Below are 24,850 nucleotides of genomic sequence, written 5' to 3'. Positions count from 1 at the left end.
TCTCCTGGGTAGAAAACAAGGTTTTTTTGCCAACAGATGCAGATTTGGTGCTGAAATTTTTACACCATATTTCTGCATCCAATCTACATCTCCTGGCAAAAAATTGCATCACTACCGCATCAGCTGTCTGGCTTTATCATGGCTGGGTATCAAAATGTAGGGGAGGACCACACGTTGATTTTTAAATTATCTATTTAATTTTTTTTTTTTTTAAAAAAAAAAAAGCTCCTATTTTGATACACAGTCATCATAAGCGCATGGCTGGGGGCTGCAGCCTGTAGCTATATGCTTTATCTGTGCTAAACATCATAATACTGGGGCACCCTTAGTCAATTTATTTATTTAGTTTTATACCATGATAGTGACCCACAGACAGGGTCTGTGATTGCAGGAAGACAGATGCTGTCACACAGGCGGGGGCCTGTCTGACTGCAACTAATCAAGGATGCCAGGACAACCAATGGGCAGGGGAAGCAGTGAATATGGATGAGCAATAATGAGCGGCCCCAGAAGAAGAATGAGCTGCCTCGAAGCAGTTACAGCTGCGACGGAGACTCGGTAAGTATAACGCACTTGCTTGATTCTTATTTTCTTTATTTAGACCTTATTTTTTTTTCATTTCTCGAGTTGAATGATCCTGATCATTACCCAGGGTTCCCTGTCTAAAGAAGAAAAACAAGATTTGGGTTTTATAGCATGTTTTATTCAGTATGTATGTAAAATATTATATGAATATTGTCCATATACATCTATATAGTTTATATACGCCTTTGATTTGAGCTTCTGCATGTGAAGTATGCCAGGGTTTGACCAGGTATAATCATAAGGAATAATCCACAGCCTGCAATGAAATGTGTTCATTATTAATACACCCATCATACATGAATATAACTTATATTAATGTCTACAGGGAACATTATATCCTATTAGTAAAATCACTTGCTTCACTAATTCTCTGCGGCTTTAGTCAGCAAACAGTAAATTAGACAACTACAGAGGGGCTCCTATTTCTAAAGGTTTCTATCATATTAAACCTTCCATTTCATAAAGGGGCCCAATATGTGGTGAAGAAGTAAAAGAAGAAGATATAGGACCCGATTCATCAAAGCTTTTACGGCAGTATTCTGGCATAGAAAGCATTGTTTGTGCCACTAAATGATGGGTGGCCTTCATAAATAAACTCTTTACAACATCAGCTCAGAAAACCCCCTAAGGCTACGTTCCCACGATCAGTATTTGATGAGTTTTTGATGCTGTATATTTCTGCATCATCGCCTGCTTTAGTTTTTTTGCGTTTTTTCATTGCATTTTTGTGTGCGTTTTTATTGCGTTTTTGATGCTGTGCTTTTTGTCCCTATTTGGCGTGTCACACTTTGAATAAAGCTGTTTTGCTTTTGAAACGTCCTAGTATTGACATTGTTAGGTGCAGATTACAAGCGTTTTTATGCATTTCCACCTTGTAAAGACACCAAAAACATTTGTGTGTTTTTTACCTACAGATTTAATGCAAGTCTACGGAGAAATTAACATGCTGTAGATTGGAAAAACGCAGAACTGGTGCGTACACAGCGTGAACAAGCACAATGGCCATGAGATTTCTATAAATCCCATCCACTTTGCTCCTATTGTAAAACGCTGCATATATGATACAACGAACAAATGCAGCGTCAAAAACTCATAATGGGCACGTACTCTAAAACAGACCTATTGCTACAGGCAAGTTAATTACCTATTTGCAGCCACCATTGCCACATGAGAGGAAATTCTTGTGTAACTGTGGGAATAAAAGTAAAATTTAGTTTTATACAATACAAGTATCAAAGAGATTCTAAACCTAGAAAAAAACCCTAATCCCTAGAGCCTATGTTGTGACTGCAACAAGCTCATGAATTGTTATTAAAGGAATTGCTCACAGAAAACACCCAAAAGTGCAGCAGGAGAACCAGAGGCTTTCTAAATACCGGTCAGTGTTGTGAGTGTCATCCGAAGGGGTGATGGTTTGGAACTCCCTCTGGTGGTCAGGACTGGAGGTGAAGCTGACTGTGCCTCAAGAGGTGTGGGAGTTAATTGGAAGTTTGGGAAGCCCAATTGCAGATCAGCCTGGGTTATATAGTAGAGCAGTGTCTGCTGGCTGGGGCCGGTTATTGTTGTTGTTCCTCAGTCTCTGAATTGGCTTGGAGTTATCCTTCCATTTTTCCTGTGCCTGTCCCATTCCAGATAAGTTGCAAGCTATTTGCTTTATTTCATGATCCACACCTAAGGGTGTTTGTTTTGATTAAAGTCTGCGTTCTTGCAGGAGAGGAATTGTCTTTCTGTTTTGATGAGCATGGGGGTTCCTCCTAAGCAGGTCCCACTGCAAGAAAAGGGAAATTCTCCCTGTTCTATTTGATTATTTGCAGTTTTGTATTTCTTGTGTTTTTTCTGGTATTTTTTTTCTCCCATTATTTACAAGGGTACCTGATATAGTGGGGAAGAGTCCTAGTGGTCTCAGTATTTTTATTATCAGGAGATTGCTATTTTTCCGCAGGGTATTGCACTGACCGCAATTAAGTTATCTGCCCTGTCCTATCTAGGAAATCGGGTATCGCATTTGCTAATCTTTATTTCCTGTGTATTGTGTTTTCTTACATCACCATTGACTTTATATGTTGGGGGCTTGCTATTCCTTTGGGGACTACTCTGAGGCAAGATAGGTTTCCTCATTTCTCTCTGTGATGTGTAGTAAGTTTCTCCGGCTGTGACGTGGCTTTTAAGTTTTTAGCTACACTCCACGGCTACTTCTAGTGTGGTCTGACAGATAGAACCTGAGCTGACCGCAATCCCTTAACTACCCTTGTGTTTTTTTTTTCTGCTGATGGGGTTTTTGTGATCATCCACGGTGACCAGATTAGAACAGGTCAGCTTACCACCCTATGTATGTCAGCAAGTAAAAGTCCATAGGAGTGCTGGCTAACCTGCCATTTTTGGAAGCCTCCAAAGCAGCCCCTGACTCTGGTTGGGATAGCCCTTTACACAGTGTTGCACCCAGATGTAGCAGGCTTTAATGTGACACCATGTGTGATCTTATCGTGATACAGCAAAACAATAACATGACATTTTGAAGGACAATGTTGGGTTGGGCCTCATTCATACACCTCTTTTTCACATACATATTCCATCAGTGATTTTATGCGGATATATATGGGGGAATCCGGGTCGTTTGCCATGCTATCATCAATACACAGATAAGATAAAGATTATTTCATGTCTTTATTAGATTGTCAGGTATAGGTCAACGCGTTTCAGTATTGGTGATACTGTGGTGAGACATCTGGTTTCCTCCACATACAGTACAGACCAAAAGTTTGGACACATCTTCTCATCTCTAGGACAACTATTAAGCGGAGACTTTGTGAAGCAGGCCTTCATGGAAAAATGGCTGCTAGGAAACCACTGCCAAGGACAGGCAACAAGCAGAAGAGACTTGTTTGGGCTAAATAACACAAAGAATGGACATTAGACCAGAGGAAATCTGTGCTTTGGTCTGATGAGTCCAAATTTGAGATCTTTGTATCCAACCACCGTGTCTTTGTAGAAAAGGTGAACGGATGGACTCTACATGCCTGGTTCCCACTGTGAAGCATGGAGGAGGAGGTGTGACGATGTGGGGGTGCTTTGCTGGTGACACTGTTGGGGATTTATTCAAGATTTAATGCATATTAAACCAGCATGGCTACCACAGCATCTTTCAGCGGCATGCTATTCCATCCGGTTTGTGTTTAGTTGGACCATCATTTATTTTTCAACAGGACAATGATTCCAAACACACCTCCAGGCTGCGTAAGGGCTAGTTGACTAAGAAGGACAGTGATGGGGTGCTACGCCAGATGACAAGGCCTCCACAGTCACCAGACCTGAACCCAATCGAGATGGTTTGGGGTGAGCTGGACCGCATAGTGAAGGCAAAAGGGCCAACAAGTGCTAAGTATTTCTGGCATCTCCTTCAAGACTGTTGGAAGACCATTTCCGGTGACTACCTCTTGAAGAGATTGATATTAAGAGAATATCAAGAGTGTGCAAAGCAGTAATCAAAGCAAAAGGTGGCTACTTTGAAGAACCTAGAATATAAGACATATTTTTAGTTGTTTCACACTTTAAGTATTTCATTCCACATGTTTTCATTCATAGTTTTGATGTCTTCAATGTGAATCTACAATTTTTAGAGTCATGAAAATAAAGAAAAGTCTTTGAATGAGAAGGTGTGTCCAAACTTTTGGTCTGTACTGTATATCCGCTTGAATACTTCGGGGCTGCAGCTATTCCACCTCTGTACTACGCGATTATAGGAGTTGTGACTTATAGGTGAGTCTACCTAATTTAATTTTCTTGGTGTTTTTTCTGGTCAGACCCTATTGCTTTATTTTTCCACAGCCTTATTCTCATGATCAGTGGTTTTATCTGATAAAATGTACACCCATTGTATTTAATTGGACTATTCACATGTCTGTATTTTTTCAGACCATCTGTTCATACAAAAATCTTATAGACATGTCTGTATTTTACCAGCACTGGAGGTGAGTATCAGCTTTTTTATTTTAATAGGGCAAACATGGGGAATGAGAAGAACTTGTCCTAGTAGGGTTCAATGCCTTTAAGATTATGTAAATACTATTAATAGCAGTAATATGCTGACAGTGTATGTAGAGTGTATATTAAAATAAAACAATGACAGCATGTTCTATTACATAACAAATATTGGACCATGTTCTCTAATGAAGGATCTGTTTACCAACATGGTTCACTTTTTTGCCAACATATTACCATTGAACATAAAGGACACATGAGTCTATTATAGCTTCCTATTGGCGCCACAAATTTAGATCCATGGGTGGGATCTAATGATATCATCCCATAGAGCTAAAATGTTGCCTTAGGTATGTTGTGTTGCCATCTCTCAATGTACCAGAATCCATATTGGTTCTACAGCTAGATCCACATTCTGCCTGCCATGAACTGCATAACCATATTCTGCGATGAAAACAAGACATTTGTTATTTTTTATCAATTCAAAGTTAAACAAGCCTGCAATGATTCATAAAATTAGTAAAAATCCTGTCAGTCCATGTATACATCACTGACCTGCACAACAGACGATTATATGCACAAACGTCACCGTGGCTGAGTAATCCCACACCATGGAGCCAACAACAGGGACAAAGAGGATGCCACTCAGGAAGAATGTTATCCCTGCCGAAATCACATGTACTAGTAGAAAGAGTAAAGGAGTGGTTACTTATAACTGTATTAAAGCAGCTTTAAAAACCTGAGTGGCATTAGTTTCTAGTATGTCATGTATAATGCAAATATATATCTATCCATATGTGTATGTGTGTGTGTGTGTGTGTGTGTGTATCTATATATATATATATATAATATATATATATATATAATATATATATATATATACATATATATGTACTATAACAAATTTCCAGAAAACCATACTAGAAATATGCCCGGCGTCCCTGTATACCCAGGAACCAACCACACGGGTAGCACAAACTCCTGATCATATCCAGGAAAGGAGAAAATACGAGTTTTTATAGTGCAAGCAATACATAATTTATTAATGACTATGGTGACAGAGACTTGAAAGGGTTAATATGAAAATTTAAAAGACCGGATCAAACAAGGCATTAAATGCACCTGATAAAATAGGCCCAATATATCCACAATGAATGTCCCTCTGTTTACAACGTATTTATACTTTAGAAGCAATGGTGCAACCAATAGAACATACATAAATGTACTCAGGTATAATACAGAGCGAACAATAATAAAACACTAATGGAAGATGACTATAAAAACTCGTATTTTCTCCTTTCCTGGATATATATATACTGTAGTTTAAAACTAGAGAACAACACACAATTTCCTGAATGTTGCCGTGTTTGTGTAGTCCTATGTGATCATATCCTAACATGAGTAAACTCGCAGTATTTTAAGGTTATTTCATAAATTGAATTTATTCTAAAGCATATAATAAAAATGTAAATGAGACAAATGAAAGAGAACGATGATCAAAATTAGAAAACACTTTCAGATACCTGCAAGTTATTGCTGTTAACCTGGCACCCGAGGTTAATTTCCTTTAATTATCAGACATATTTGCAAAAATGTCTACATTTCAGTTTTTTTCCTGTCAAGATGGAGTGCAGAGAGTACATTAATGAAAAAAAATGAACTTTTTTGAATTTACCAAATGGCTGCAATGAAACAAAGAGTGAAAAATGTAAAAGGGTCTGAATACTTTCTGTACCCACTGTATATAACATTATTTCCATATTTACACATTTCAATCGCTTCCAATCCTAGTCATAATATAGTTCTACCATGTAGGAACCTCTATTTTATAAGGATTAATGGGGTAGCGGCTAACCGGCGCCTGCACATCACATGATAGACAGGTCCTATACATTTTTTGGCTTATATACAAAACATGACGTGTATTGGGACATCAGCTTTTCTTGTACGAGCGGCATCCGTGTTTTTCCCAGATAGCACTCGTTCCTTGATAGTGAATGGGTCTGTTCACATATGTGATTTTTCGTTCCTCAGAAAATCACGGAGACATATTCGATTTTGATCTGATCATTGGATGCAATGCAAGTCTATGGGTCCGATTTTTTACAGACTGTCAGACAGGAGGACTAAGAGGACTAAACTTTTTTTTTTCTCCACATACGTGAAAAAATGATGATACTCAGACTCCAATCTGATCAAACTCTGATCAAAGTCTTATTAAAAAAAATCTGAAATGTATAAAAAACAGACGAATGAGCTCTTAATCATTGTGTTCATGTTTTCATTCAGTCCCATTGCCACAGCTGTATAAAATCCAACCCTTGCCATGCTGTCTGCCATTGCAAATAGTTTTTAAAGAATGGCTTATTCTAAAGAGCTCACTGAATTTGAAGTGTTGTTGTACTTTAATAAATAGCGACCAATGTAACAAGTCAGCTTATAAAATGTCTTTCCTTCTAAATATTTCATCAACTGTGAGTTGTACTGAAAAGTGGAAATGTTTAGGATCAGTGGCGTAACTATAGCTTGATGGGCCCCGATGCAAAGTTTGGACCTGGGCCCCTCCCCTCCACGTACACCAACACTTTTGGTACGGGATAATGACACTGACACTCGGGGTACGGGATAATGATGCTGACACTTGGCTCTTACCCACAGCACCCAGGTTTCCCATGATCTGAAATCCCTCTATCAGCACCCAGCTTTCCTATGTTCTGATATCCATCTTGTCCTCAACATCCAGCTTTCCCATGCTCTACTATACATCTATCCCTCAACACCCAGCTTTCCCATATCAGAGCATGGGAAATAGCCTTTTTCCCCTCAGCACAAAACGTTCCCATCACATACTTGTGTCTTTGTCTCCAAATACTATAATGGCCCCCACATAGCCTTTCTATATTAGAATGGTCCTCCATGTATTATAATACATTTCCCATAGTTCTCCATACAGTCCCTGACAGAATTTATGTCGCTTATTCATGTTATGTAAATAAAAGCTTATAACCGGACTTTAAATTCATCCATTGGTTTCATAAATTACTCTTTTGAAAGCTGAAACCCTCCCAAATTTGGTTTAAGTTATGAAAATAAAGTTGCTGAAATATTGATCATTTAATGAACACAGAAAGGTCAAATTTTGACAAGACAAAAGGTTTTGTCGCCCACAGAAAATAATGTGAAATTCAAACAAATAATTGACTTCTAATACAAAGATATGTTGCATAACATTGGTGAATGAAGTTGTGGTGCTATTAGAGCCATATTTAATATATTGTGTGACTTCCATGAGCTGGAAGGACTGCATACATGCAGTTCAACAATGATTCATACAATTTATTGATGAAGTCATCAAGAATAGCAAAGAATGCAGTCTTACATGCCTCCCAGAGTTCTTCTAGATTCTTTGGTTTTGTCTTCCAATCTTCCTCTTTCATCCTACCCCAAACATACTCAATGATGTTCATGTCTGGTGACTGGACTAGCCAGACCTTGAGCACCTTGATCTTCTTTGTCAGGAGGAACTTTGTTGTAGAGATGGATGTATGAGATGGAGCACCATCCTGCTGCAGAATTTGACCCCTTTTATGATTGGGAATGTAAGAGGTACCTAATACTTCTTGATATTTTAGGCTATGGATATTGCTTTCCACCTTGCAAATGTTTCACACACCCCCATACTGAATATAACTCCACACCATGATCTTTCCACCACCAAACTTAACTGTTTTCTGGATCCATACGGGCTCCAGTAGGTCTCCTGCAGTGTTTGCGGCAGCTGTGGTGTAATTCAACAGAAGATTCGTCAGAATAATTCACCTTCTGACACTTTTCCAGCATCCATCTCTTTAGCAGGCTGTGGGACTTGGCAAATGCCACACGGTTTTCTAATTGCCTTTTGTTTAGTGCTTGCTTCTGGGCACTGATTCAACCATGAAGGCCATTTCGAGACCGAATCCTACAAACTGTTCTAGTTGACACAGGGCCTTGAGGTGACCAGGCCTTTTGAAGCTCTGCTGCAGTGGAAGAGGGGCTGGCTTTGAATTTTCTAACCAACAAATGTTCTTCCTGAGCAGTTGTCTTACGGGGTCTGCTGGACTTGGGCTTGTCAAAAACATCTCCAGTCTCTTCAAAACTTGTTTTAATTCTTTGTACTTGACGCTGAGACACATTAAAGGTGCCAGCCATCTCTGCAGTGGATCTGTTCTTCAGTCACTTGATAATCAAGGTTTTGGTCGCAAAGTGGATTTTTGGCATGTTGTCAGAGGTCAAGTTGCAGTTCAACTGATGGTCTGGGGTGCTGGGTTTCTTTTTATACACACCCACTAATTAACTGATCATTTAGTGAACACAGGTGAGGATGTAAACTAGGATTGGGTGCATTATATGACAAGGCGACAAAACTTTTGTCTTGACCAAATCTGACCTTTCTGTGTTCATTAAATAACCAATGTTTCAGCTTTTCAACAACTTTATTTTCATAAGCCAATCCAAATTTGGGAGGGTTTCAGCTTTCAAAAGAGTAATTTATTAAACCAATGGATGAATTTAAAGTCAGGTTATAAGCTTTTATTTACATAACATGGAAAAGCGACAGAACTTCTGTCAGGGACTGTATATTATAATTCACCCCATAGTCCTCCATATATTATAATGCACCCCCATAGCCCTCCAATTATTATAATGAATTCCCCATAGTTCTCCATGTATTATAATTCACTCCATAGTTCTCCATATATTATAATGCACTCCAAGTACTCCATATTATATTTTCCTGCACCACATAGTCCTCCATGTTTTATAATGTACCCCCATAGTCCATGTATAAGGTAGCCTTCATAGTCCTCCATATATTATAATGTAGCTCCAATAGTCCTATATGTATTATAATGCAGCCTTATAGACCTTCATATTGTATTATGCAGCCCCATAATCCTCCATATATAATGCACCCTTATATTCCATGTATAAGGTGTCCTTCATTTTGTATTATGCAGCCCCATACGCCTCCATGTATAATGCACCCCTATAGTCCATGTATAAGGTGTCCTTCATGTTATATCATGCATTCCCATAGACCTCCATGTATAATGCAGCTCCATAGACCTCCATGTATAATGCACCCCTGTAACCCTTGTATAAGGCGTCCATCATGTTTATTATGCAGCCCCATAGACCTGCATGTATAATGCAGCCCCCCAGGCTTCAATGTATAATGCAGCTCCCCAGGCCTCCATGAATAATGCAGCACCCCTAGGCCTCCATGTATAATGCAGCACCCCTAGCCCATGTATAAGAAGGCCTCCATGTATAATGCAGCTAGCCCCCCATGCCTCCATGTATAATGCAGTCAGTTCCCCAGGCCTCCATGTATAATGCAGCCAGCTTCCCCAGGCCTCCATGTATAATGCAGCCAGCCCCCCCAGGCCTCCATGTATAATGCAGCCAGCCCCCCAGGCCTCCATGTATAATGCAGCCAGCCCCCCAGGCTCCCGGCCACCGTGTACTCACTGCTTTATAAAAAAAAAAGTACTCACCTCTCTCCTCGTTCCTCCGCTGCTCTGTGCTCACCTCTCTCCTTCGTTCCCCCGCTGCTCCATAGTCACCTCTCTCCTCGAGGCACTGAGTGCATGAAGTCACCATTGCTCTGCAAAGCTCCATATCTCCTCAGAACAATACCTGCTTAAATAGGTTATCCAGTACTTTTCCATTAATGGCCTATCCTTAAGCGGGCATTACACGCTGCGACATCGCTAGCATTTGCTGGTGATGTCGAGCGCGATAGCACCCGCCTCTGTCATACGTGCGATATTGTGTGATCGCTGCCGTAGCGAACATTATCGCTACGACAGTGTCACACACACATACCTGCCCTGCGACGTCGCTCTGGCCGGCGAACCGCCTCCTTTCTATGGAGGCGGTTCGTGCGGCGTCACAGCGATGTCACACGGCAGGCGTCCAATAGAAGCGGAGGGGCGGAGATGAGCTGGACGTAACATCCCGCCCACCTCCTTCCTTCCGCATTGCCGGTGGAGGCAGGTAAGGAGATGCTCGTCGCTCCTGCGGTGTCACACCTAGCGATGTGTGCTGCCGCAGGAATGACGAACAACATCGCTAATAAGCATTGAACAATTTATTTCAGAACGACCTCTCCACGGCAAACGATTTTGACCACTTTTGCGATCGTTTAAGGTCGCTCAAAAGTGTCACACGCTGCGATCTCGTTAATAAAGCCGGATGTGGGTCACAAACACCGTGACCCCGACGATAATTCATTAACGATATCGTAGCGTGTAAAGCCCGCTTTAGGATAAGTTATGAATGTCTGAATGGTCAGAGTCCGACACTCCGCACCCCTGCCAATCAGCTGTTCTTTGTGCCAGCAGCCTGTGACTGCAAATGCTCATTCCGGAGCTGCCCTGTCTTCTGATAGTGGCAGCTGCTGGGTACTGCCATCCGTCTCCTATTCAAATCAAAAGGAGGTGGATGTGCAGTACCCAGCAGCTGCCACTATCAAAAGATGGGGCAGCTCTGGAACTGAGCATTTCTGGCCACAGGCTGCCACTGTCACCAAGATTAGCTGATAGGCGGGGGTGCCGGGTGTTGGACCCAGGCCGATTAAACATTGATGATGTATCTGAAGGATAGACCATCAGTGTAAAAGTAGTGCACAACCCCTTTAACTTCATTGTGTCAACTGTAAGTTTTGATGGAGGAGAGATAATGTTATGGGATTATTTTCTAGAGATTGGTCTAGGCTTTTAGTTGCCGTTAGCACACAAAAAAGGGAGTGATATGTGTCTCTACATTTCATATCTTTATCTTACAGTATATACACTCAGCTATATATATATATGTGTGTATGTTTGTGTGATGCCCTGGAAAAAAAAAGGTAGTCACAGATAGGCCCCCGCATAACACCATCCCTCACCTAGGTGACACACAGCCGACCTGAAACCCTAGTCACCCCCCCCTTAGGGAAAGATAGGCATACCAGTGGGCGGGACCAGGCGGTTGGACACGCCCACCCCAGGGTCTAGACAGCCCGGGCGGGAAAAGAAGTAGATGAGCTTGGAGTTCAAGTTGAAAGGAGTGGGGGCTGGAGCTAGGTGTAGCCCCAGCAGAGGAAGTTCAAGTTGAACGGTGCCAGGGTCGGAGCCCTGGTGCCTTTGGCTAGGTGGCAGATGGTGGTCTCCGTCAGCAGGAGACGGGAAGACGGCTCGGCAGATCCGAGGTGGACCAGGACAGGGTTCTAGCCCGCCGGTCCGACACAGAGAACTTACCCGGAAACCGTAGCACAGAGGGGGTACTCGGACCCTGAAGCCAGGAGCGAAACCAGCGGCCTAGCTAATTAACCAATTGAGGGCAGGATTATAGGTCCTGTCCCACCCAAAATCCCTAAAAGAAGACAACAGCCCACCGATAGGGATAAGGCCACCACCAGGGCCCATAGATCCCACGGGCCAGCGTCTGCGGGCACGGCTCCTTAAGCCACAGCCAGCCAGGAGTGGACTCCTGAGTTCCAGACCAGGCAGTCCACCATACACAAAACAAGTGCAGAGGAAAAGGACAGTGACCACCAGCCCGGGTGGGGGACCTGAACGCAACCGGCCGTGGCGGCCGACCACCAGCACCTTGGTTTACCAAAAGACTCGTGTGATTCATTTACTGTCAGTAACCAAACGTCCCCCTGCTAGCTCGGGCGCGCCGGCCCTTGCCGTTGCTATACCCTGCACAAAGACACTGGGTCTCGGGGCAACCATCCCTACCCACGGAGGGGTTAACATCCAGCTGCCACTACATCTTCCCCGGGTGCCCGACAACAGCAGCGGTGGTGTCCTACCTCACCACACACAGTGGGTGGCGTCACAAACCTAATACGGCCTAGCCCGTACATAAACGTCCCCCCCTTTTATTCGGCGTGTCCGCGAGACCCCCGGGTCCGGAGGATCCCTTGAGCCACAGACACAAACAGCAGTTCCGGACCCGAGCAGCAGCGGTTGCTGGCATGGGGGCGGCACATATGTATGTGTGTATGTCCGCTAAAGGAATCCGCACCGTCGCATTTACAATCACAAAATTTTGCACAGACACCATGTGACTCAGTGAACGTCATAGACTATGTTTTCACAGGAAAATTTAACCCCGCACTTTACAGTTACTCTCCAAATAACCTGCCTCCATTAAAGTGAATGGAGCTGGGTGCTGCAAGTTATTAGTGTGACGCCCTGGCAAAACCAGGTAGTCACAAAAGTGTACATCCTCCTTGTTACCACCAGAAACCCACACTCAGGTACAACACACAGCCATTAAAGCCTAGCCACCCCCTCGTGATAATAGGGACACACCAATGGGCGGGATCAGGCGGATGACAACGCCCACCTAGGAGTCCTGAGGTGTCAAAGGCGGGAACACGACAGTTGAGTTAAGTTGGAGTCTAGTTGAAGTGTGGAGTTGAGTTCAGAAAGATCAAGTTTGAAGCGGAGACTGAGAATCGTAGTCAGGGGTAGGGGCCCTTGAACTAGCCGGCTAGGTGACAGACAGTGAACAGGGCTACAGGCGATGGAGATCTGGTCACGGGAGACCTAAAGTGGAACGGGGCAGGGTTGTAGCCCGCCAGTGCCGACAGCAGGAATCCGGTCCAGAGGCCGTGCACAGTCGGGGTACCTGGACCCTAGGGTGAGATAGGTTGCAAGCCCCCTTGTCAATTGACCAGCCGGGGAAAGGTTTCAGGCCTTGTTCTATAGAAACCCAGAGAGCGAAACGGAAGCCCAACGCGGGGGATAGGGTGAACTGTGAGTACACCACTGACCCCCGGTCCAATCCGGAATGCCATCTTCAGCAGCCATCACTCCCACACAGGACACAGGACCCCGGGAATACACCTCCCCTACCCGTGGAGGGGATCCCATCTAGCTGCCCTCTTCCACCAGCTCCGGGCGCCCCATCACCAGACAGCGGCGGTGTCACCATCCCTCACCGCAACCCACGGGTGGCGTCACAGACAGATAGGGAAAGGGACAGAGACAAACAGACAGACAGACAGACAGGGGAAAAAAAGACAGACAGACAGAAAGAGACAGACAAAGAGACACACGAGGAAAGAGACAGACAGACAGAGGCAGAAAGAGACAGACAGAGATAGACAGGGAAAAAAGTCAGACAGAGACAGACAATCAGAGAAAAAGGCAGATAGGGAAATAGAGACAAACAGACAGAGACCGACAGGGGAAAAAGGCAGACAGACGGGGAACGAGACAGACGGGGAACGAGACAGATAGACAGACAAAAAGATTGAGAGAGACAGACAAAGAGAGACAGACAGACACAGAGAGAGACAGACACAGAGATAGAGAGAGACAGACAAAGAGACAGACAGAGAGACACAGAAAGACAGACATTGATAGAGACAGAGACACACAGAGACAGAGACAGACAGAAAGACAGGGAGAGACAGACAGAGACAGGGAGAGAAACAGAGACAGGGAGAGAGACAGAGACAGGGAGAGAGACAGACAGAGACAGGGAGAGACAGACAGAGACTGAGAGAGAGACAGACAGAGTCTGGGAGAGAGACAGAGAGACAGTTACTATCCCGGGCAACGCCCGGGTACTTCAGCTAGTTAAATTATAATGATTATAATCAATCTCCTTTCACTGAGTTTGCCTTGTATGTGCTATTTTGTATTACACTACTGATTTTAATCATTATATTTAATATACACTTAACAAAAATATAAACATACTTTTGTTTTCCTCATTTTTCATGAGCTGATCTAAAAAAATCTAAGACTTTTCTATGTACATAAAGGCTTTTTTCTCTCAAATATTGTTCACAAAGTTTTCTAAATCTGTGTTTAGGGAGCACTTCTCCTTTGACAAGATAATCCATCCAAGTCACAAGTGTGGCATATCAAGATGCTGATTAGACAGCATGATTATTGCACAGGTGTGCCTTAAGGTGGTGTCACACACAGCGACAACGACGTTGCTGCTACGTCACCATTTTCTGTGATGTTGCAGCGACGTCCCGTCGCTGTGTGTGACATCCAGCAACGAGCTGGCCCCTGCTGTGAGATTGCCGCTCGTTGCTGAATGTCCAGCTTCCTTTTTTGGTCGTCGCTCTCCCGCTGTGATGCACAGATCGCTGTGTGTGACAGCGAGAGAGCGACGAAATGAAGCGAGCAGGGAGCAGGAAGCCGGCATCTGGCAGCTGCGGTAAGCTGTAACCAAGGTAAACATCGGGTAACCAAGGTGGTTACCCGATATTTACCTTCGTTACCAGCCTCCGCCGCTCTCACGCTGCCAGTGCCGACTCCTGCTCTCTGCACATGTAGCTGCAGTACACATCGTGTAATTAACCCGATGTGTACTGTAGCTAGGAGAGTGGGGAGCCAGCGCTCAGTGTGCGCGGCTCCCTGCTCTCTGCACATGTAGCTGCAGTACACATCGTGTAATTAACCCGATGTGTACTGTAGCTAGGAGAGCAGGGAGCCAGCGCTCAGTGGGCGCGGCTCCCTGCTCTCTGCACATGTGGCAGCACTGTCGTTATGATCGCTGCTTCGGCTGCTGTTTGACAGCTAAGCAGCGATCATAACAGCGACTTACAAGGTCGCTGCTACGTCACAGAAAATGGTGACGTAACAGCGACGTCGTTGTCGCTGTCATTTAGTGGGAACCCAGCTTTAGTTTGGCTACAATAAAAGGCCACTCTAAAATGTGCAGTATTACTATATAACAGCGGTGCAGGAGGGTCAGAAAAACAGTCAGTATCCAGTCTGACTACCATTTACAGTCTGCTATCTGCCCATTACAGTGAAAACTGGGATTCATCCTTGAAGTGAACACCTCTCCAATGTGCCAGACTCCACTAAATGTGAGCATTGTCCACTCAAGTCAGTTAAGACGACGAACTGCATTGAGATGGAGACCCCGATGAGGATGGCAAGCATGCAGATGAGCTTGTAAGGGGGTGTAGGGCTCTGCCCACCCCAGACCTGCAAAATCCCCTGTCTGAAGCAGTATTACTTAGTTGCAGTAATGCTGTGTCTATTGGTGTGTTATATGCATACGTCCACTAGGTGGCAACACTGTGCAAAGCCTTTTCCCTGGTACCTGCTAGACAGGAAAGGGTTAGTGTGGGAGGAGAATAGGGCACAAAAAGGGTGAGTAGTCAGGGAAGTACAGGACAGTCCCAGAGGAGAGTGAACTGTGAAGATCCCCCCCAATTGAGCTAATTAACCATTGTATGTAAAGCGCTGTGGAATTAACAGCGCTATATAAATGAATAAATATTATTATTATTAGTAGTCTTGCCCTCAGGGCCGAATCCAGGCGCCGGGCCCGTGGGGCCCCAGTGAGAGTTGGGCTGTCGTAACGACGTCCCGAACGGGTGAAGTCCGGACAGCCTGGATGGTCGCCATCCCCCTGGCAGATACCCAGAGAACTCCCTCAATCGGCTGAAGGTTAGTGGGTTCCCACAGTGGGAGTAGGTCCTGGCAAATCGGAACCAGAGGAGTGCTGTCCCTAAGAGGCTTGCCATAGCTTACAGCTAAATCCCTGTGGGTGGGACACGGGCTATCTATAGGAATATTTGAATCTGCCCAACATAGTGAAGCAGGAGATAGGGGATGAGGGGCTCAGAGGGCTGAGTACAAGGGAAGTGGCTGGCCAGAAAATTAAGACTGGCTTCAGTTGCTAATAGCAACGACCGCAGTGGAAAACCGGAGTGGAGGTCCAAAGGACTGTATTTAGCAATGCTGATGTCCCCTGTTATATTGAAGAAGTGTGACCGCCTAAAGCGTAAAAACATGTACAAGTAAAGAGTTGTTTTGGAGCAGGAAAATCTGCGTCAATGTGTGGTGTTTGATGGTACTGGGACCTTCTGCAATCGGCAGCTGGGAAGCGGTCCTGAGAGTCGAACAATCTCTAGCCTCCAGCCTGCGAGTGGTGTTCCGCACCACAAGTCGCAGCAACCCTTCCCCTGCACAAGAGGGGTGGACGCGATGCAGAGAACTGAACCAGGGCTGCGTCATAGCAAGACAGCAGTATCTGCCACGATTACCACCGCACCCTGCTGCTCATCTATCAAGCTTACCTGAGACGGTTTCTGAAAGTTTGTGCACAAATTCTGAGGTTATGCAAACCGATTGGTTTAGCTGCTGTCCGGGTAGCTGGCCTCAGACGATCTTGTAGATGAAGGTGCTGGATGTGTGAAGATCCTGGGCTGGTGTGGGTACACATTGTCTATCGTTGCGGGCCCGATTGGATCTACTGCCAAATTCTCTGAAACTCTTTTGGAGACGGCGTATGGTAGAGAATTGAACATTCAATTCACAGGCAACAGCTCTAGTGGACATTCCTACAGTCATCATGCCATTTGCAAACGCCCTCAAAACTTGCAACATCTGTGGCATTGTGCTGTGTGATAAAACTGCATATTTTAGACTGGCTTTTATTGTGGCCCGCCTAAGGCACACCTGTGCGATAATCATGCTGTCTAATTAGCATCTTGATATGCCACACCTGTGAGGTGCATGGATTATCTTAGCAAAGGAGAAGTGATCACTAACACAAATATAGACAAATATGTGATCAATATTTGAGAGAAAAAGGCCTTTTATGTACTTAGAAAAAGTTCTAGAATTTTTATTTCAGCTGACGAAAAATGGTAGCAAAAACAAAAGTGTTGAGTTTATATATTTTTTTCAGTGTACAGTCATGGACAAAAGTTTTGAGAATGACACCAAAATGATATTTTCACATGATCTGTTGCCCTCTGGTTTTTAATTGTGTTGTCTGATGTTTACATCACATACAGAAATATAATTGCAATCATATTATGAGTACTAAAAGGTTATATTGACAGTTAGAATGAGTTAATGCAGCAAGTCAATATTTGCAGTGTTGACCCTTCTTCTTCAGGACCTCTGCAATTCTCCCTGGCATGCTCTCAATCAACTTCTGGACCAAATCCTGACTGATAGCTGTCCATTCTTGCATAAGCAATGCTTGCATTTTGCCAGAATTTGTTGGTTTTTGTTTGTCCACCCGTCTCTTGATGATTGCCCACAAGTTCTCAATGGGATTAAGATCTGGGGAGTTTCCAGGCCATGGACCCAAAATCTCTATGTTTTGTTCCATGAGCCAGTTAGTGATCACCTTTGCTTTATGGCAAGGAGCTCCATCATACTGGAAAAGGCATTGTTGGGCGCCAAACTGCTCTGGGACAGTTGGGAGAAGTTGCCCTTGGAGGACATTCTGGTACCATTCTTTATTCATGGCTGTGTTTTTAGGCAAGACTGTGAGTGAGCCGATTCCCTTGGCTGAGAAGCAACCCCACACATGAATTGTTTCAGGATGCTTAACAGTTGGCATGAGACAAGACTGGTTGTAGCGCTCACCTCTTCTTCTCCTAATAAGCTGTTTTCCAGATGTCCCAAACAATCGAAAAGGGGATTCATCTGAGAAAATGACTTTACCCCAGTCCTCAGCAGTCCACTCCCTGTACCTTTTGCAGAATATCAGTCGGTCCCTGATGTTTTTTTTCTGGAGAGAAGTGGCTTCTTTGCTGCCCTCCTTGAAACTAGGCCTTGCTCAAAGAGTCTCCGCCTCACAGTGCGTGCAGAACCACTCACACCAGCCTGCTGCCATTGCTGAGCTAGCTCGGCACTGCTGGTAGTCCGATCCCGCAGCTGAAACAGTTTTAAGATACGGTCCTGGCATTTGCTGGTCCTTCTTGGGCGCCCAGGAGCCTTTTTGGCAACAATGGAAGCTCTCTCCTTGAAGTTCTTAATGATGCGATAGATTGTTGACTGAGGTGCAATCTTTGTAGCTGCGATACTCTTCCCTGTTAGGCCATTTTTGTGCAGAGCAATGATGGCTGCACGTGTTTCTTTAGAGATAACCATGGTTAACTGAAGAGAAACAATGATACCAAGCACCAGCCTCCTTTTAAAGTGTCCAGTGGTGTCATTCTTACTTAATCATGACTGATTGATTGCCAGCCCTGTCCTCATCAACACCCACACCTGTGTTAATGGAACAATCACTAAAACAATGTTAGCTGCTCCTTTTAAGGCAGGAATGCAATGATGTTGAAATGTGTTTTGGGGGTTAAAGTTCATTTTCTTAGCCAATATTGACTTTGCAAGTAATTGCTGTTAAGCTGTTCACTCTTTATGACATTCTGGAGTATATGCAAATTGCCATTAGAAAAACTTAAGCAGTAGACTTTGTAAAAATTAATATTTGTAGCATTCTCAAAACTTTTGGCCATGACTGTATGTATGAATTTAGGGCAATGTAGCACTTCCTTGACCAATTTGTATGTGTTGGTTTGTATTAAGCAGTAATGAGTGCATCTCAGTTATTATAAAACTACTTTAGCTGTATAATGGACCTCCATCTACTGTATATTATGGACCCTTTATTAGTATGATTCTTTACCTCCAGTGAAAGGAAATCTTAATGCTTCTGAATACAAAGAATATTGTATGCTTCCAACTTTGTGGGAACAGTTTGGGGAATACCCTTTTCTTCTTCCACAAGAGAAAATGTCTAGCTCACCATATGAATAGTCATGGAAGAGACTTTCCCGGGCGGTGCTCGTGACAAATGAACCAGCATAAATGTAGAGGAAGGAGATGTCCAGCAACAAAGTCCAGGTAAAAAATGGTAGTTTATTGGAAAAATGGAAAAATGTCAAGGCATGACAAAAAAACCAGGATGAAAATACCTTGAAATCATCCATATTTGCTCTGATTGGCAGAAATGCTGTATTCCTGTGAGTACTGGCGCTCTGCCGCCATTCACATCATCTGACCCCAAGCTGTCATGGTAACCTATTGGCACCCTGCAAACACGTCACGGGGCCACTGATGGTGGTGGGGAATAGTGATCCCACCAGAGCGCGTTAGATTGCGCTGTCAGAGATTCACAGTGCAATTTATTTGGTTAATGTGACGCCCTGGCCTATCAGGTCATCACAGGGTGCCGTGCAATCTGCCCTTCTGCATGGTACCTGCTCCTCCTTGGTTATGGGTCCTGTCCCTTTGGTGTTGCTAAGAACAGGTATACACAAATCCTGAGGAACACACTGCACTACACCCACCAGACACCCCTTGGGCGGCCTGAGGGGAATAGGGCCACCCAGATGGGGGGATGGTAGAAGGAGGGCCAGAAGTGTCAGAGTAGTCAGAGAGTGTCAGTGAGCCGTGACAGGACATGGTCATGCTGCGGAGCTGGGCTCCTGTACCTGTCCCAGGTGCCAGACGTTGGCCTGGCCTGGAAGGAGATGGAATCCCGGTCACAGGGGGTAGTGACAGGCGGCACGGTACTGCCACAGAGGGCAGACCGGCGGCCTTGTGCTACAACCGGGCAGAGGCCAGGGCACGGCGGGGTACGCGGACCCTAGACTGGGAAGGAGCATTATGCAGCCCAGTAATTCACCCGACGAGGACGGAATCTTCACGAACCATTCTCCACCCGCTCCAAAATCGGGGTACTAGCACAACGAAGGGGGTAGGACTTCCCAAATCCATCCAGAAAATCCCAAGCGTGACCCCTGAGAGCAAGCTCACCTTGCCAGCCACGCAGGTGAGCGGGACCCGAGTAGTTTCAGGCGAAAGGGATTCACACAGAGAAAGTACAGTGCACGGACCCAGCATGCTCACCCAAAGGTTGCAAGGCATTCAGGACTTTGGTTTACCCGGTGTCAGTGTCAACATCTCTGGAATGTGTGAGTACATTTTGCCCCTCTACCCCCAACAGGTCCCCAGCCAACCATCATCGAGCCCAGGGACACCATTACCCTGCCCACGGAGGGGTTAACATCACAAGCTGCCATCCCATCGCTCCAGGGCGCTCTCCCCCAAACGCAGCAGCGGTGGTATCCCGCCTTACCATGACCCGTGGGTGGCGTCACGAATACTATCCAATCCTTTCACCCCCTTTTGTAAATGTAAATATCTTTTCCCCCTTTTCATTTTGAGCGGCCGCTCGATCCCGCCTCGGGTTCGGAGACCCCTCGAGCCACTTCGGATCTGGATCCGAGCAGCCCGTCGGCTGTCGCGGGGCAGCACATTAACAGACGTGAGTGGATCTCTGATTAACCCGCACCTGTTAGCTGCACATGTTTGCTGATCAGATCAGTCTGTGCGAGGATGTCCACAGGGTTGCCGAGCGAGCCCGCAGTAACCAGAGGCAGGCAACATAGGATTTATACAGTAGTGACCAAAAGTTTTGGGGGGGTTTTAACTGTGCAATTACTTCTTTCTGGTTGTTGTGATATCATTTTCCTGATAATTTTGGCAAACCGGAAGCAAATGATTGTCAACTCTAAGGATGAAAATTGCGCTTGAAATTGTTTTATCCCTTTATGTGTTAGCTTTCCACATTTACTGGGCCAAATGTTTTGTATATATTGTTATGACTAGTCTAATTTTGCCTAAAAAAATTTGGGGGATTTGTTTGTGTGTTTTTTTGGATAAAACATAGCAAAGATAAAGTCAAATTTATCACCAGATGTCATGAAGCTTATTATACTGAGAGTAAAGTCAGGCAAAAGCCAAATAGAGGCGGCTATGGAATTCACCTGTTCTCAGAGTTAAGTGTCATGTACAATAAAGGAAGACAAAGAAGGTTATGAATCAGCTGACAAACCTAGAAGTGGACGGCCATAGAAAACTTCCTCCAAAGTTGATGACATTATTAAGAAAAAGTCTGTATCTGATGTCCATAAAAGTGCTGAACAGATTTCTCATGAAATGAAAGAAGAATATGGGGTCAAAGTAAGTAGCCAAACTGTGAGGCGATGGCCAAGAGTAGTATGCTTAAATGCACAAGCTCCAGTTAAGAAGTCTTTCATCTCTACAAAGAACCAAAAGGTCTGACTTGAGTTTGCCAAAGAACACAGCCAATGGAAAGAGACAGATTAGTCTAAGGTGTTGTGGTTGGATGAATCCAAGTTCAATCTGTTTGGTAGTGATGGTAAGCTCTATATATACTGTGCAATTGGAAAACGTAATGATGTAACCTACTAAATACCTACAGTGAAACATGGTGGTGGCAATGGCATGGTTTGGGGCTGCTTTTCTGCTCAGAATTAATGGAATATGAATACTACTATGTACAAGGATATTCTGGGGAATGTAATGCTGCCACAAGGTAAAACCAAAGTAGGCAGGGGTTGGAAATGCCAGCAAGACAATGATCCTAAGCACACATCCAATTTAGCCAATAATTGGTTAGCAGTGAAAAATGTTCACCTGTTGCAATAGCAGAGCCAATTACCTGATTTAGACCCTATAGAGCACCTATGGGATGAAGTAGGGGAACACGTTTAGGCCCGTACCCATAGCAATAGAGATTGTTTGCAGATTTCCAAATGGAATGGAGCAAGTTCTCACAAGATGTCTTCAATACTCTAGTGACTTCAATGCCCCGTCAGTGTGGTGCAGTTAGTAAGAGGTTATGCTACAAAATATTAAGTTATGGTATTATAACCAATGAATTACTCTCCATGTTGTGATCAATAAATAGTATATGCAAAACTTTTGGCAGTCAGATTTTTTTAATTAAATGACCATACCGATATTCAAAAGCATTTTACTCAAAATTCAGATCTTGCATGATGACAACTTCTTGAACTTTCAATTCATCTCCAGGAAAATGGTGTCACAACAACAAGAAAGAAGTAATCACACTTTTTTTAAAAAAAAAAAAAAAATGCAATTCTTTTAGTCGCTACTGTATACGTCCTAGGTCATGAAAGGGTTAAAGGGGGAAAAAAAACAACTTATATAAGGAATAGCTAATTGTCATCAAAAATCTCCCACAAATTGAAAGTCACTAGCAACTGAAAAACATCTCAGTGTACACCTATTATGAAACTAAGTTCCATATCGAGGATATAGCCATCTCTCTGCTACTAGAGACTTGTGACATGATCTTTGCCATTTGAGACTCCTCATAATAAATGTATTCCCTTTCTTTTGGTGCTGAAAGGGTTAATGTCAGTTTTGCTTTCCAGCAGCTTCTGATTCCTGGTCTCAGGTGCTTCCAGTTGGTGACCACTCCCTTCCCCTATATGTGGTCACATCTCCCAGTAGAGGGCGGCGGTTATTCTGAATCTATTCTGTAGCTAGGCCTCGAGTTGGAAGGAGCTGCTGGAGCCCTTGTTACAGGGAAGTAGTGTAGGCTGCAGTCCTGATGTCTAACTGCAGCCTTGAAGCTGCGCTTTATCCTTTATTGTTTCCCCTGTCTGTTGTACCTTCCCTTCTTGTCGTATTAGTGAAGTGGTGGGACTAATAATCCTTATCTGCCCATTTACTAGCCAGGGTTAACTGCAGGGTCTCTCAGGGCTTCAGGTATCCTGCTCGGCAACAGCTGAGGAACCTGTATAGGGTCTAGCTAGGAGTGCAGTATGCAGCTGCAGGTGAGTGCGGGAGGTGTCTCATCTTCCCCCTCACTAGCACCAGAGACCACCATTGTTTTAGTGTCCCCGGTGTACTCCTTGTTTGTTGTGGTGTAAAACTTGTTTGTTGTGTGTCTCACCATGCGTCAGACCTTCCCCAAGTCCGTGCGTGACACACTTGCTATGTTATAAAAGAAAAAGTACTGTATATTTTATTAAATTAAACTGCATACATATGTATACAAAAAGATTCAAAACAAGTTTCTTCCTATCCCAGGTAGGTACAAGACACACAGTGCTATCTGATAAACAACCAGGCAGCATTTATCCTGGTGGAAATATACCTAAAAAGCTAACAATTTATTATAGACTAGCATTGTAACTCCCAGTGGCTGCCAGGACACAGGACCACCTACTGATACACCGGGTATGCACATCTTTCCCTATATTTACTTTGTATCTCAAGATTTGTGCATGTATCAATATACTAAATACTATACATGGATATGGTTACCATGCCTAGTCTATAATAAATTGTTAGATTTTAATTTACATATATAGTCACAAGGATTACCTTAAGGTTTACTGCCTGGTTGTTTATCATATACAGTGGGTACAGAAAGTAATCAGACCCTTTTAAACTTTGTTTCATTGCAGCCATTTGGTAAATTCAAAAAAGTTCATTTTTTTTCTCATTAATGTACACTCTGCACCCCATCCACCATCTTGACAGAAAAAACTAAATTGTAGAAATTTTGGCTAATTTATTAAAGAAGAAAAACTGAAATCACATGGTCATAAGTATTCAGACCCTTTACTCAGTATTCAGTAGAAGCACCCTTTTGAGCTAGTACAGCCATGAGTCTTCTTGGGAATGATGCAACAAGTTTTTCACACCTGGGGATTTGGGGATCCTCTGCCATTCTTCCTTGCAGATCCTCTCCAGTTCCGTCAGGTTGGATGGTGAATGTTGGTGGGCAGCCATTTTCAGGTCTCTCCAGAGATGCTCAAATGGGTTTAGGTCAGGGCTCTGGCTTGGCCTGTCAAGAATGGTCACAGAATTGTTCTGAAGCCACTCCTTTGTTATTTTAGCTGTGTGCTTAAGGTCATTGTCTTGTTGGAAGGTGAACCTTCGGCCAAGTCTGAGGTCCAGAGCACTCTGGAAGAGGTTTTCTTCCAAGATATCTTGTGTACTTGGCCGCATTCATCTTTCCTTCAATTGCAACCAGTCATTCTGTCCCTGCAGCTGAAGTCACCTCCATAAGATGATGCTGCCACCATGTTTCACTGTTGGGATTGTATTGGGCAGGTGATGAGCAGTGTCTGGTTTTCTCCACACATACCGCCTAGAATTATCACCAAAAAGTTCTATCTTCATCTCATCAGACCAGAGAATCTTATTTCTCATAGTCTGGGAGTCCTTCATGTGGTTTTTTTTGCAAACTCTATGTGGGCTTTCATATGTCTTGCACTGAGGAGAGGCTTCCATCGGGCCACTCTACTATAAAGGCCCGACTGGTGGAGGGCTGCAGTGATAGTTGACTTTGTGCAACTTTCTCACATCTCCCTACTGCATCTCTGGAGCTCAGCCACAGTGATTTTGGGGTTCTTCTTTACTGCTCTCACCAAGGCTCTTCTCCCACGATTGCTCATTTTGGCTGGACGGCCAGGACTAGGAATCTATTAAGAGTTCTGGTGGTCCCAAACGTCTCCATTTAAGGATTATGGAGGCCACTGTGCTCTCAGGAACCTTGAGTACTGCAGAAATTCTTTTGTAACCTTGGCCAGATCTGTGCCTTGCCACAATTCTGTCAATGAGCTCCTTGGGCAGTTCCTTTGACCTCATGATTCTCATTTGGTCTGATATGCACT

The 24,850-nt window shown here is 44.1% G+C and overlaps 1 pseudogene; it reads right to left on the bottom strand.

Annotated features, from left to right (window-relative positions):
• Window positions 1–749: 749 nt before the first annotated feature.
• LOC142289764 (putative transmembrane protein 244) overlaps window positions 750–24,850 on the bottom strand; it is a 37,439-nt pseudogene continuing 13,338 nt past the window's right edge.

Source organism: Anomaloglossus baeobatrachus, chromosome 2, assembly GCF_048569485.1.
Source record: "Anomaloglossus baeobatrachus isolate aAnoBae1 chromosome 2, aAnoBae1.hap1, whole genome shotgun sequence".
Taxonomy (NCBI): Eukaryota; Metazoa; Chordata; class Amphibia; order Anura; family Aromobatidae; genus Anomaloglossus; species Anomaloglossus baeobatrachus.
Note: the sequence above shows the minus strand (reverse complement) of the source record. Positions and strands in the feature narration are given on the sequence as shown.